The sequence below is a fragment of the Oxyura jamaicensis genome, chromosome 11 (genome assembly GCF_011077185.1).
Source record: "Oxyura jamaicensis isolate SHBP4307 breed ruddy duck chromosome 11, BPBGC_Ojam_1.0, whole genome shotgun sequence".
NCBI classification, from domain to species: domain Eukaryota; kingdom Metazoa; phylum Chordata; class Aves; order Anseriformes; family Anatidae; genus Oxyura; species Oxyura jamaicensis.
Genome location: NC_048903.1, coordinates 5,482,124 through 5,498,353, shown reverse-complemented (window position 1 = coordinate 5,498,353; position 16,230 = coordinate 5,482,124). Strand labels below are relative to the sequence as shown.

Genomic DNA, 16,230 nt, shown 5'->3' with positions numbered 1-16,230 from the left:
AAGGCAGGAAATAGGACTTGCAGATATCTCCACCTAGGTTTCTGGTCTGAAGACAACACCAATGAACAGCAACATAATAACCTAGACAGCAGAAAAGGTAAATTTGCCTACATACATACCTCTATGTATGTCAGAAGAGATATATAAACACTGCAATTACACTTTTTCTTCCACACAGAAAGCTCCAGCCAGGTATGTGTTAAGACATCCAGCAGAATTTAGACATGGATACTGCACAATTAGGAAATTCTTCCTAGTGCAATTCTTCCCTCTGTGTATGGAGGGCAGAACAGTGTCAGATCTTATTATTAGGACTGAAGGAACAACAACAACAACAACAAAGCTGCAAGAACTGCCAGGATAGGATCTACCAGCCACCGAGCTGTCTGTCACTTGTTTGAACTTCCTTACAATTATAGCACATCTCTATTCTTTTCTTTGTCAGAGAACAATTGCACTACACTATATTGGCTTTGCTCTGAAACATTTTAGTAAACTGCATTGTTTAAAAGCACTGTTTTTTGGATCTAACTTCTTTCTTGCACAATTTTGTCCGACTAAATACCAGCAAATCACATGTAATTAAAAAAAATAATAAATAAATAAATAAAAAATAATTAAAAAGTACTTGACCTAGGATTTATTAAACAAACAGACCAGGCTAAAACAAAAAAACAAACAAAAACAAAAAACAAACAAAAAAAACAGGTTAATATAAGCATCACATCTACTTGTTGAATTACTCCCTACTTCAATTAGATTAACAACATTGCTATTGCTGCTTTATACATGTTAGTATTATTTTTAAAAGCACTACTAGTTAGTGCTTTTTAATTTATTTCTCCCACACTTACTCGCCTTCATGTTCTTTTAGACATTCTTTCACCCTTCTGTATTGATATATTTACTCTGTTGAATGCATCAAACCCTCTAAGTAAATAGTGACTTTATCTGGTGTACTGACAATTTAGTCTAGTATGGTATTAATGAAAATAAAATACAGAAAATCTACACCCTTTAAAGACCTATGACTATGGCCTCAATATTATCACAAATTGGAGAATCATTTCTCTTAAAGCAGCAAGACTTGTGGACCAGATCAATGATTTTCAGTCTTGACAAAGCACAGTTGTGAGTAGTCATCTGAAATGGACTTAGATTCATCTCTCTTGAGAGTCAATGTCAGCATCAATGATGAAGGTTTCATCTACATTCATTAAACTGACAATGATAAAAGGAACTCACAATGATCACACTTGCTCATCTTCTTAGGGGTCAGCCAACTTAAAAAGGTATTGCCTTCAGGCACTCAGTAACAAACGTCCCTATCTTTAAGAATCAAATTGCAGCCAACAAGTAAAGCTAACATTTACTATATGCATCTATAAGCTGCTATGAATAACAATATAGTGTGCTGCCAAACTGTATGCTAACAGCTCAAATCCTATTTTATGACCACGTGAACAACATTTACTGGCTGTTATATCAGATATTCCAGAATTGTACTGGAATCTAAAGGAGTACAAACTAAATAATAGAGAAATAGCAGAGATGGTGTGATAAAGAGCTTAAGTGGAAATAAAATTAAACAATGTTTTAGAAAGAAGTAATTGCAACTTTTTATTAAGGGACTAGTATACTGGTGATGAGAGAGGACATAAAAATCTCTTATGCTTTCTCCTACAAGCATCTAAGAATGATCATTGCTTCTCGGTTTCTACCAACAGTTAAATCTCCAGCACATCATTTACATGAAACTATCTGTTCTAATTATTCAGAACATCCTTTGTATGAAACTATCTGTACCTTGGCCAGATACTAGAAAAGAATGAATCAAGATTCAGCCTCAGTACCACCTCAGCTGTACACTATTAAATTATATGTTGTAATACCCATTTCTTACAACTTTTGTCTACCCCAGAAGTTGGTGGTTTGATTGCAGATTGCATTACAGTAATTTAAGGAGACCGTCTACTGCCCCCGATGAAGAATCTGTTGCTTACGGAGATGAAGCCACATGAAAAAATATCACTGTGCTCTTCTGGGTGAGAAAATCATTAGAGAACACTTCAAATCAGGTGTCAGTGAGATTAAGAAACTTCTACCCCTCCTACATTTCTTGCACACCACTAATACAAATATATATGTTGTCAGTGGGCCCCAAAGTTTCTCTCTCTTGTGATCAGCATAGATCACAAGTTAATTCCTTTTTCTCTGGCCTCACTGTTTTACACCCTATTTACAAATAGGCCAGCTATATAAGGCCTATATAGGCTAGCTACAAGGTCAGCTAAAATAAAAAGGATCCTTCAAAACCCTCTCCCAGTGAAATCAAACTGCCTTTTTTTTTTTTTTTTTTTTTTTTTTTTCTTTTTGACACTTGGGAGCAACAATATAAGACTTTTTAAAGGTTTCAAAAGACAGCCATTCTTTCCAGCACAACACATGGAACATGAATAAATGTTTGAAACTCCCTGACTCAGTTTTTCATCAGCAGCCTTCAGCATTCCTTGTTTCTGTGAGTCACTGAGGAGCCCTCATCCCTTCTGTATATCCTTCTCCTCTGGCAGAAAGAGACCAGCTTTCTCTTTCTGTCCTCATCCATTATTCTCTCCCTCCTTTAGGCTAGTGAGGGATCTGTTTCCTTCCTTTTTATGAATCTCCAAGTCTCTATCAGGTGATCTGGGGGGACTGGCATAATCAGGTAATCTTTGCAGTACTGCCTAGCAGTATGTTATTTACTCACTGTTTTACACTGAGCAGAGCATTCCCTTTGTCCAGTTGTGCCATGTGTAGGAGGATGACTGTCAATAATTCATTCTACCAGGTATAGAAGTTTCTGCTGTAAGCTCCTCAAGGCTTTATTTCAACAAAAGGCAAAGAAGGTACCAAACTATGCTCTATCTGAAAAAGACTTTACAATCTGAAAGACGCAAAGGAAAATTCTTACCAAACTCCATTCATAATTCATAAAACAAAAATGTCAGTATTTGGGGTAGTTTCAATTTTCATCCCCACCTTTTCTTCTTTTCTGGAAAACCAGGGCAGGGACAACTGTTAAAGCACACTTGTTAGAAAGAGGGGAATGACTGCTGACCCACCGGAAGCCCTGGCATCACGATGTGTTAACACTCGGCCTACTCATGTTTTCTGACTGAAGAGACAACAATTTGTGTAAACCAAAATCATAATTAAAAAGCAACCAATCCTTTATCTCAAGGTGTAGTTTTAATTCCTAGTTAAACATTTTGGTGGAAAATTACTGCTGTATGGGAAGAAGCAGTGACTGACAAATCTATGCATATACCTTTCATACTAGTAACTACAAGTCCACCACAAGTACACATCCATATAAAGTTGCCCAGACTGGCAATTGCTTGTGGCCAGATTGCAATTCCCACAAGCCTCTGGGTCCATAGGATTTTAGACTATACCCATATTCTGGTGAAACAAACTGAATCAGAACCAATTACCCTTGTGTAAAACTCTGAATTTTGCAAAATGACTTGTTTATTTTGAAGGCCCACCCACTACACATGAAGTTAAACATGGCTCAACAAGAAAAGAAAAAAATGTGTGGATGCTCTTCGCCCACAAATTTGGGCTAGTTCCCAGCGCATGAGAAAGTGATCAAACACTGTATCGTTATGGCAGACTCTCCTGAAGGAGATGCAGGGAACACCTAGTCACAGCCTTTCCTCACTTGCTCTGCTGCCTGTGCCATCACCATGTGCATGAAAGGAGGGATCCTTGTTGCGTATAGCAGGAGGTAAACTCTTCTGATCATTCAGTGACAACAACAGCAGGCAGCAAAGCAGCTTCGACGTAGAGGAGAATTAAGACATAAGTGTAAAGCTGATCCTGTGATTTATATCTGCATAAATTTATGTTTTTCTTTAAGCTATGTAAAGAAGAGTAGTTCATAAACAACAAAATCAATACAAATTGTTCTATGAAAATTTCTGTGTGCTTTCTTATTATGCAAAGACTACTTTTATGTGTGCACAAAATATGCACACATCATATGCAAGAGGCTTTAAAATATAAAGAACATTCTGTGAAACAGCTCTTTCAAGCTATTTATAAGATTATAATCTCTCTGAACATGCCTTTTTTTTTTTTTTTTTTTTTTTTTTTTTTTTTTTTGTGAAAGAGGATGTGCAAGTATAGGTTGATATTAGAAATCCAGTTTCCCCCTATGATACACTGGTGTCCTCAGTTACACAAGCACAACCATATTCTTGACTGTGAAACACAAATGGAAGCACTAATTAAGATGTGGGTTATAAGGTTAAGCCAACTTTGACGTACAAAATACCCCAAAAATCATTTTACAACGTTATCAGTTTGGACTTGCAAACATCTTATGCACGCGTCTGGCAAAACACCCCAAGCATCTGCTAAAACAGGGTCTGGTATATATGGGAATGGTTGATTAGCCTTTTCACCTGACTAAATTTTTAATCCTAATACTTTTGGAGGTTTAAGGGATTAAAAGAACAATTTGTTATTGTTATTTCTGTTTTGCTCTTTAACAGAACTTACTACCAGTATTAGTATAAACTCAAGCAGCATGAGATGCAAGGCACATTTCTGCCAATAAAGTCATTTTCATCAATAGGTTATGCTGCTGAAATAGTATGGGATTCAAAAAGCAGCAGAAGTTTGTGCTGGAAAGCAGACTGTACATATCCAATATTAGTAATGAATTTTTAACCAGACCTAATTGACAATGGATTACATATTCAGAAAACTTTAAAAAATGCTATATTTGAAATGTCAAAACAGACCAAAGTTCTTGATTTTTCCAGTGTATTTCTGTAAACAAAATTAGAGCTGAAATAACATTTTCCTTCCTATCCATTTCTATGATGCATGCCATATCTTCTCGTAAGCTATCATTTTTCAATGAAGGAAAAATGGGAACTATTTAGCACTTCTTCTTGGACAGACAGGCTCCTCTTCAAGAGAACAAAATTAGTAGCAAAAATACTTTATAAATGACAATTCAAGCTCATTATAATTAAAACCACAGCTAACTACTTGAATATTTCGATACAAGAATCGTGCTGTTTAAAGAGCTATGCTTACTTCCAGCTGTGATTGTGTGTGAAAATAGCTTCTATAGCAAGCAAAGCAAACAAGAGATTGAAATTAAAAATATTCTACAGTTATGGCAAGGTACGGTAATCTTAAGAATATAGTTTGCTTTTAAGTGAAAACTTATCACAAAATCTCATTTCCCCATGTGACTCAACTTTGTTTTATTATTATTATGAAACCTATAATGTAAGCATTTTTAAATGAAGGTACGTATATGATAAATAAACCCAACAAACCAAAAACCCACAATCTAAAAAACATGTACCTCCCTTCTCTCAATTCCTATGTCACAGACCCATCTCACTTGGTATACATCATCTCCAGTGAACCAGAGCTGCTTTTTAAATGATGGAAAATGCACTATATTGAAAGTAAATGAATTTCAAAACATTTCATGACCCGAAATAAAGTTTAAATGGCTTTAAAGTTTTTGTTTGTTTGTTCATTTTTTTTTTTTTCCTTATATCTTATGTGGCTTCAAAAAGGGAGACATGATTACAGAATGCAGAAGTGGAAATTGCTTTTGCCATTTTCTGATTTAGAACTTTAATTTTTCAAAATTCCTCATGAACAGTCCATGTTGTCCCCTGGTAAAAATCGTAAAATATTCTGATGCCTGTCTAGTTTACTTCCTCCTATTTTCTCTCCTCTCTAGCAGCTTATCATCTACCCCTGTTAAAATTTAGCAACCCATCTATGTATTTTTACACAGTGTACAAAGCAGTCTGTCTCAAAGAGCATTCATTCTTGGTCTAGAGCTGCCTCAGAGAGACAGAACTATTGAGATTCCAACAAGGGTTGTTCTCTCTGGAGAATGTAGCATCTTCAGCTGCTGCAGCTGCACATTCTAGTACCTTTTTACCGTTACTTCTCAGGAGAAAAGAAAGGTGAAAGTACACGCTGGGAGTTTTACCTTTGCAGATCTCACTGTTGACCAAACTCTTCATTCTACCTCTCCAGCTTCCCCGTTACTGGTACAGTTTTTTTCTGCACCACTTTGTACTTAGGCAAACAGAAGTCATAAGGTTCTGAAGTTGCAAAATTGAGGAACAGACCTGTTTGCACTCAAACTTCAAGAAGATATCAAAGACTCAGTGAAAATTTGCCAGAGGCAGTTTTTTTGGATTAGTCTTTAAAATCACCTGTCTATAGCAAACTAAGTACAATGCTCAGAGCATCGTGCTAATAATTAGCTTCGAAGACCAACTTGCCTTAAACTCTTAAAGAACTTTCCAGCACTGAAGAACAAGAAAGGCAGGCGCAGAGTAAAGGTTTTCAATAAATACATTTGAATGAACATTAGATTTTATGTAGTAAAATATGATTGCCAAATTAGTTTCTGCTTCTCAGATACTCTAATACCTTGTCAGACCAGGACAGAGAGTTTTCTCAAGGCTATACGTGGCCCAGATCTCAGTCTGCCCCCTTATTTTGGCTTGCATCTGTCTAAATAAAGACAAAGTAACAAGCACTGATGCGGAGATTTTTTATGTGGCACCTAGACCTCATACAGAAGGTCCCTGGGAAGAAAACATGAAACAAAAAGCTCCTCTGTAATGTAAAGCTGTAATTCACATAAACGATTTTCAGGTGATTTACATGCTGTAAAAAAAAAAAAAAAAAAAAAAAAAAAGAAAAAAAATGGAGCCCAGGTATGGTTTGTGTATTTCTAATTTGAGAGGAGGATGTACTGTAAATGATCGGCTCAGCACTGAATCTCCATCAGGAAAGGTGATATTCTTCAATTAGTCAAATGAAATAAAATTAATGACAATTTATTTTTTTTTTTAACCTCATTCTAATATGAAAAAATTTCACAGGCATTACAGGTTCTAAGTGGAGTCCTTAATTGTGTCCCAGCATCATAAATGCAAACTTCTACATTTTTTAATTAAAAGTATACCAGCACTTTTTTTCCCTGGAGTTTTAATTTACTGTTTGCAAGGCTAAAACTGCAAAGTATTAATACTAATAGCTGCTTTAATACTCTGCTTCCAAAGAGAAAATCAGCTAAAAAAAAAAAAAAAAAAAAAAAAAGATTTTTACAAAAATTTAAAAGCTGCATCTGTTTAACAGAAATGCTTTGCACTCATAACACTTGTTAAAATCAGTGGGAACTTTGGATATTCAACCCATCTGAACCTCTGGCCCTGAAAGCCCTGGAAGAGATTATATTCATTATTTATAGCACATACTGCTGTCAGCAAGGACACAAAACCTTATAGGATTATTTACCATATCTACTCAAGTATGTAGTAAGGTTGGTGTACGTATCAAATTCTGTTATGTTCCCCGAATTAATGAAGGAAGAATTAATGTTGCAAGGAAAAAAAAAAAAGAAAAAAGGAAAAAAAAAAACTTAGAAGAGGAGAGGTGAGTGGAAAGTAGGAAAGCACCTGGATTTCTGCTTTGTTAGATGTTTGCTGTGGAAACAATCTGCTCAATTTTAACGAGAGTTGACATCATCAAGAACATTCCCTGCCATCATTTCACAACTAGCTGTTTTTCCTGATTTTTATTATTATAGTTTTAAGTACTGAGATAAAATTTTTATTCGAAGAGGAATTAAAAATAAAAGTTTCTAAGAAATTATAAAGGAAGTAGAAAAATCCAGGGAATGACATACACTGGAATGGGAAGTCCAAGAAGCTGTAATTGTGTTATGAAGATACCTTATCATCCCTAGATTTTTATTTATTTTTTATTTATTTCTGATTGGCAAGTTTCAGTTCTACTGAATGCCAGCCAAAAATTCAAGGTGGTACAAAACATTTTAAAAACATTACTTTTTAACAATGCTGAGAAACAGAATGGCACCTTTTTTAACAGCCATATGTCATAAAGACTTTTTTTATTTAGGAAAATCTATTTTAATTTAAACATCATAAGCCCATGAGCTATAACAAACATAATTATATATTTTTTTAAACCATATGCTCTGAATTATTGCAAAGAAAACTGCTACTTCTCCTCCCCCTCCTTTAGAAGCCTGAATACACACGTGTGTTTATGTGTGTGTCTGTTTACGGTGAAGGAAGGAAACCACTAAAATCCATTAGTTAACATAATGGCAAAATCCCAAAAAAGAGCTCTTCCCTTGGGGTCGCTTTTTATCCCATATCTTTCACTAGTCCATTTTCCATATAATGGCCTTCTTGAACAAGCTCTCCCCAGCAAGCTGCTAGTGATGACGGCCATCAACCCAGATGATGTGGAAAGTTGCTATAATTCCTTTCATCTGCTGCTTTCCTGAATTCATGCACTGTATGGTTTGAAGGCAAGTTCCTTTCATCAGGTGCAAAGAAATGGAAACATGTATGTGTGTGTTTGTTAGCACTGACCTGCACGATACTGGAAGGAGAACTACAGCCTCCTTTCTCCTAAATCTTGGGGCAGCATCACTAAAAATGAGTTTTGAAGAATAACCTCTGCAGCTTTTCCTGTGCAGAACATCAATGAAACAAACGTATGCGTGGGGCTCTCTTAGATCTTTGCTATTATTTGTTTAAGTCTAGGACTATCAATCGATAAAGGAATTGGTTTTTAATTTCTAATTTTTTCTTTTAATATAACATTTAAAAATATGGAGGCTTATTTAATGGCTACTTCAGGTGCTTATAACCATGGCTATGCACATCTGATAACTTACAAGATTTTAGTGTAAAATTGCAGATGGCATTGTTCACATTGGACTGCCCCGTGAGCTGCATTTGGCTACAAACGAACACAGAGAACGGAAAAACATTTTCAATATCTTAAGGCTTTTCCATAACTACTAAACATAGAGCAAACAAGTTATAAGCTCACCAATATTTTACTTAAAGAAAACAGAAAGCCACTCTGTACTTGAGATGGAATTTCCTCATTTAAAGAGGTTTTATAAATAAATTAGCCTGGCTCTTGAAATTGTAAAGACCATATATGTAGCTAAACTGATCATGCAATTTACAGAAGTCTGAGATGAAACAGTGTAATTTACCTTAAATTGAACAAAATGGTCAATAAACCAGAAAGAAGAAGCAGTATAATTGATCATCTGCTGTTTTATAAAATTCATCTAAAATCATACGTATTTTTATATTCGCTGCTAGGACACAACCCAAGCCAAGAGCATTAGCACAATCACCTCTTCTCTACGAAAGAAAGCTTTCTATTCCTGATTAATTTTGCTACACAGCAATACAGTAAAGATGAGAAACAAAGCAGACTTCATAGGTAAGGACTTATTTCCCTCTTGTTAAAGTTATCTTGGACTCTTATTTAAAGTAGAACGTTTTTAGGTAGAAGTATATTTCAAATCACAAACTCTTCTTCACTCTATCACTAACTGAATCTGTGCCTTGGAACAGCTTGTGCAATTCTGTTTTCTACAAAATGCATATATGTTCATGGCTCACTTATGACTGTGAGCTAGAACCATGCGTCTGCAGCTCAAAGATGTCTTCCCAGGTCCAGCTCCTGGTGCAGTCATCGGCAGCAGGGAACAAGCCTGCAGCGTGCCATAGTGCTGGGACATACCAGCTGCATGTCCGAGAGACCAGAGGAACTCCAACTTGCCAGCGGCAGCTGAGGCTCACAGCCCTTCCTCAAACAGGCATCACACTTGCTATGAGCAGACCACTATCTTCTGATCCACCAGATCTGGTCTCCTGTACAACTCCTGTCTGGTAAAAATACTGTAACCTTAAAGGAAAGTTGTAAAGTTCAGCTAGTACTATACAAATTCTTGTGACTCATCAGTTTGTCTTCTGGTCATATGCTTTTACTCACTATTTTCCAAAAAGCACTGTGCCTGTCAAAATATTCTGTGCTTCTATTTTCTAAAAAACACCTTGGTCTCCAGCTCTTTGTAGTTACTGAGCATTTGCAGATGCTATTTGCAGGATTCATCCACTTACATACGGCTTTTAAAAGACCAACGAAATTGTAACACATGTAAAAAAAATCAACACTGTTAGGATCATTTATCTGGGATGTTACCTCATGATATTTAAATATGGCCAATGGCACATTCAAACAGATGTCATCCATTAGTTTCAATTTTGCTATTTTTTTTGTACTGACAATTTCCACTGAAATACCTACTGAGATCCACACCAATCAAAATATTTAACACTAACAAAATCAAACCCTAACCACACTCATAAGTATAGTAATCCAAACTGTAAATCCTTCCAACTGCAGCAACTCCGGGATCTGCCCATAAAGAACCCATTTGCTAGGCTGTTCAGAGGGACGTCTATTTTGGGGTAAGCAAAAGTCCAAAGGGCAAATTGCTGTTGTTGCTTTTACTCTCTGCAGCACACAAACAGAAATCATATTAGCAAGGATAACCTCCTAAGCTCTCTCCCTCTCCCCCTAGTTTGATACTGCTTACGTGAAACTCCTCAGAATTATTATTAAACATAAACTAAACCTGCTCCTCTAAACAAACATTTTTGAACTTCAGTCAGCCCCCCTCAAACAAATAAGCTGTTTTGAAAATGATTTCCAGGGCAATGCCTGTTGCCATAGAGATGACATTAAGTGAAAAGGACAAAAAATATAGAGGGTGATAAACTGCATGGTTGGATGACACACTTGACTTCCAAGTCTGTGTTCAAATGAGGCATACATGCCAAGATTTTTTATGAAAGACAAAATTAAAATGTATCACTATCAAGCTGTAACTGACAAGGTATTGTGTGGTGGCTGTTAACATAATGCTCCATATATTTATTGTTTGTCATTTTTCTGGCCCTGATAAAGGTCTTTTACAGCTGTAAATCATACCATTAAATCTGCCACTAGAAACAGAGGCTGTTTGGAGAATGAAAAGAAAAGAAAACATGGAACTGAATCACTACTTACAGATTTCTGCTTCTTGACAGACTTTAACTATCACATCAGAGATGACATTTATTCTTTGAATTTGGCACACTTTCAGAAGCCAGGTTGTTGGCGAGTGACCTAACTTGAAGAAAACATCTCTTGGAGACTTGGCTGTTTACCAGAGCAATTCATTGTACAGATACAATATTAATGGAAGTCCTAGGGCTTAAGAGCATATGAAGCTATTCACAAGTTTAAAAATATTGATTCATTTGCACCACGTATGCCTGTTTACAAAATTAGACTTCTCTCCACATTTTGTTAATGAAGAGACTAGTATATCACTGTGATCTTGATTGGTAATAGATGTAATAAAATGCAGCAAAGCATCTGTTAAGGTTCCTGCATGAATACTTCGATGAACACCTGTGAAACACTGGCTTAGGGGCACCCAAAACTGACAGCTGACAATCTCCAGTGATACAAAACAGAGATTTGGTGGGAGAAATGTGATGCATAACACACAGAGGCGTAAGAAGGAATGTGTTTGAAGCATGGTAAAAAGAAAATATGTTATTATTTCTGGCAATATGGAAACTACTGTATTAACCCAAACCCCAACACAGATCACAATCCAGATCACGTAGGTACAATGTGCTGCCTCAATGCTCAGCTGTGGCAAAGGATAGGAGTAAACAAAAACCAAGAAAAGCCCATATAAAACAAGTACAAAGTGATGTTTCCTCTTCAATAGAGGAATAAAAAGACCATATGGGGAAAACCAAACAAAACAATAACTTCCCCCCCCCTTCCCCCTGCCCCCCCAGGAAATGCAGGACATGGTAAACTTACTGAGTTGAAATAAAAGGTAGAAAGTGTTTTAATAACTACAGAAACAGGTCATTTTTTGATTTAACAGAATCCAGAGCTTCTGTTTGCTACTTGGAACCTGTCAGCATAACTTTTTTAGACATGCTTTGGAGCCTGGGACGAAGAAAAGAGAGTATCTATAGTGTTAAAACACTAAATGGCAATGTAACTAACTGAAATATTACTGGATTTCACAGAAACATGTTTGACAAAAGGCACATTGGAAGAAAGGCAGATCTGGAGAATAGCCAGAGCCTATTCAAGCCCCTGGAATAAGCAATAGCATTGAAAAGACAGCTATGTCTAGAACCACCTAGCTACAGGAGACAATTTTGCAGACAGGAGACAGTTAAGAGCCTTCTTACACATTAGCTAAGTGTTGCACATCTTGTGCCCATCCAAAACAGCACCTTTTAAAAACATGCAACTTTTTAAAATTCTTGTTAAGAATTAGCTTGTTTTCACCCTTTAATGTTAATGCCATTAACATTTCACTATGCATTTCATGTCATTTAAAAGAAATGTGTGAGATATAAATACAATGCATAGAGCAAGACCACAGAGAAGCACAAATCAAAGCTGAAGTATGGCATCTGCATATAATACTCATGGCCTATTAACTAGAAACAAAATATACAATCAATTGCTGTAATTCTCCTTGTAGCCCATTCTGAAAGAGCCACAGAAAGTTACTACTAACATCCCATCTTGCTAAAAACAAGAATGGTAGTTAATGCAATGTCAGGTATGCATAATTTAACTAAGATGATGCCTTTGACATTGTACATATTGCCAAAATACTGCACAGGCAATAACATGAACTGCTGCAGGCATAGTAGGATAGACAGCTGTGTGCTTAGTAATCGGAAACTTTTTGAACATCTGAATATAACTAGGTACCCTTTATAGCCTACTCTTATTAATGAAACTTTATAAATCTTTTATTGGATTTGTCAGTTAAAATTAAACAAATAAACAGCTTATTGCAGCATGAAACCGCCTGATTTTATCCCCCTTGTGAATCACTGACCTTTAACAATTAAGCAGAAAGGTAAGAAGGTGTAGGTTACAGAACTTAGAGTATCTCAGGTTCATTTGTTTGTGCGTGAAATTGGATGTTCATATTTCGTTCAAAATTCTCTTTAGAGAAAACAATTTTCTTCATAGCATAATATTCAATAGTTTTCAATGAATTGGTGAAATATGATCACTTGATCACCTGCATTTACTTTACTTTCCCAGGCTATTTAGGAAGGACCTTCTTTATGTTTGTCCTTAAAATTCTTCTAGAATATAATCCTGAAGTCAGCTTAAGTGTAATTAATACCAAGTTTTTATTTTTAACACAAGCAACAAGGGAAAAACACTGCTACAAATCCACTTCTCCTGGTGTCTTACATATATCAAGTATTTTGCCCAGAATTATTTTGACATTTTAGTGAAGGTAAAATGTGACAGTTTATTTCAAAATTAACAAATAAATGTGAAGTGTACATAGCAAAATATAGAGGGAAATACATTACAAAAATATAACTCAGCTTTCTGAATATATCTAGTTTTTATGGAAGACTACTGAATTTAGCAATAAATGAACTCAAAGAAAGGCTTAGTGCAACAACTGTATCCCAGCAGTGATACATAAGGACCATGAAGATTCTGCTATCTCACTTATCTAGCCACTTACTCTACTCTTACTGCTTATGCTATAAAACAGCAAGGACTTCATGGTACTTTATCACTAGAACTGAAGAAAGAGAATGAACTAGTCAAAGGTAAAATCTCTCTTATAAACTCAAAGACTAGATAGAAGAAATTTTCGCTTTCCGGAGTTTCCCTTGCTCACTCATTAGTGGTGACATTGATACCTCTGTTACCTACACTCTGCTACACTTATACTTTTTTAAATGCAATAACGCTGAAAGACACACTGGAAGATTTCAGCTTGCATGATGCCCATTTGCTTCAAAAGGTTGACAATTCAGTAATCAAAGTAAAGGAAAGAACTGAAAATGATCACTGGAATTAAACAATCCTATCTCAGATAGATCATCCACCTGACACTAAAAAAAAGATCTTCCTACCATATATCTATAGAAAGAACCTGGACTTTATTCACTGATTTAACTTAAGACAAACGTTAACATGGCTGAAGTTCAGTTCTACTCAAAAAATCTAGGCAAAACATCTAAGTACATACAACCTGAGATCCATTTAAACTCTCATTTTGAGAAAAATTACTGCAAATGAATTATTTTTAGCCAATCTTTCAAACAACATATAAAGTTAATAACAGTTAACATTGTAAATAAGCTTCCTTTGCTGTAGATCTGAAAGGGGCCAGTAATTCTCAAACAGCTTCTGAAATCTCACCTCTTTTGTAGTCTAATTGGTTACATCAGTAAATTTCTTGGTGAGTGCTTTAAAAGGATGCAGAACAGGAATAGAAATACAGCTTTATGGGAAGTGAGGTGTGAGGCCATTAAATGCATTCACTGCATTAGAATGTTTTTAATCCTACTGACCAATTAAGTAAAATGCATCTTTGAGCAAGTAAACGTAACAGTCCTGTTGCTGACTGTAATAATAGATATGGCTGATGTGATAAAATGTGAACATTAGTTGTTAATTAACACAATGAAAATATTTATTCTTTGACAAATTATTGAATACTTCTCCAAATCACTTTAAGAAAGAAAAATAATGAGCTATTAAACTACAACCATCTGAAAAATAAGTTTTAAAATCCCAATCAGAGTAGTAGAATTCTTTCATGAAAACTGTATTAAATTTGCTGCCTCTTTCAGAACAAAAGGAAACTCTACCTTGAATACTATGTGATCTTATTTTCTACTAACACTATAACTTAGGCTAATTTAGACTCATTATTTAAATCTCAGAAATTCCAGAGCTTGGATGCCATGAACTGGATCAATCAAAATCACTGCGAGCTCAGGTTTAGCTCGGTTGAACTACCTACCTTATTTACGTCCACTTTAAGGAACAATTCTAGCCCTTAATTAAACTTCCTACAGTATTTCTAAGTTCCTAATTTAACTATGTGAATTAATTAGATCTCAACTCTAATCCCAAATTCCTTCAATACCACTTCCTCTCCCTCTGCTTCAGTTGCACCACATGGAAGAAAGAATATGTACTTTCCTTTATAGAGCAGTCTGAGATCCATTAAAAGAAAGGACTACATAAGAGCTCCTTAAATTCAGAAATAAAAATCAGCTTTAGTGATTAAATAAAATGCTTGGTAAGTAAGGTTAAGACATTAGCGGTAGCTTTAAAATACAGAAACAGCAAAACAGCACATTGGGGATATGTAAACATCAAATTTGGAGTATAAATGAAGCATAACAAGCTTCCAGAGATGCTTATGGAACAAAGACTAGGCTTGGGTTACATAATATTAACTGCCTACCTAGTTTGTTTTTCAAATGAAAATTAATGCAGGAATTTGACTAAACAAAAAGCAAGATGAATGATGAAATAATTTGGTTTCCATTGTTCACTAACCTGAAACCGGTTACTGTGTTATTGATCAGTATGAGGCATGTTTGGACAAACTAAAGATGGATCAATGACAAACACCAAGGCTGACAATGCCAAGCTTTGTGACAATTACCTGATATGGGCAAAAATTTTAACTTCAAACTTTTAACTTTGGTACGCAGACAGAGTGTTCTGGCTCTACTATTTAATAGCTATTTGTGTAAGCAAATAATTATTTATTGTCACATATATGTGAAACACAGTGGTGACTTAGGGCCTTAAACTAGAAACTGATCACATATGCTCTTAACTGAGCCTGTTGTTTTTTCTAATATAGGTCATCTTAATAATGAAAAACATTAATTTGTATGTATACAAGAACAGTAAATACACTGTTTTTAGGGTTTGGGTGCTGGAGTAAAACATTTCTCCAAAAGTGACTGAAAGAATAGCTATCGTTACATTAATGTTGCCCAAGTATTTGGAACATCTTAAACTATTTAGATAAAAGACATGAGGTAATAAAGAGATGTAGGAAAATCTGAGAGACAAGTAAACTAAGGGAAAGTTAATTCATTGTTTTTCACTACATTTGTTTGTGCTTTCTCTATTGACAACGTAGTTTATTAAAAGTTGTCTAACTTTTGAGCTATGCTGACAAGAGGAACTTTATTTTTCCTTAAAAGTAGCCCAACAGAATAACATAAACTAGCTTAAAAGCAGACTGCTTAGAGCAGCCTTCCTTTTTTTTTTTTTTTTTTTAAAAAAATATATATATATTTTCAACACTGACAACTGTAGAATATTGAATAGATAATACCTCTATTATTTGTTGATATATCTCTTTTATAGTTTAAATAGTACATGAACTTTAACAACAAAACCATCCCTTGCACTAATAATCAGGTAAGTCACAAGAATGCTTTCATATTGTGCAAGTTCTGATAC

General features: G+C 35.3%; 1 long non-coding RNA gene across 1 annotated transcript in view; it reads right to left on the bottom strand.

The window, feature by feature from the left end:
- Positions 1–2,341: 2,341 nt before the first annotated feature.
- LOC118172470 overlaps positions 2,342–16,230 on the bottom strand; it is a 57,297-nt gene continuing 43,408 nt past the window's right edge. The window contains exon 2 of the long non-coding RNA XR_004753717.1: positions 2,342–2,859. This is a non-coding gene — a long non-coding RNA (uncharacterized LOC118172470). The remainder of the gene's footprint in view (positions 2,860–16,230) is intronic.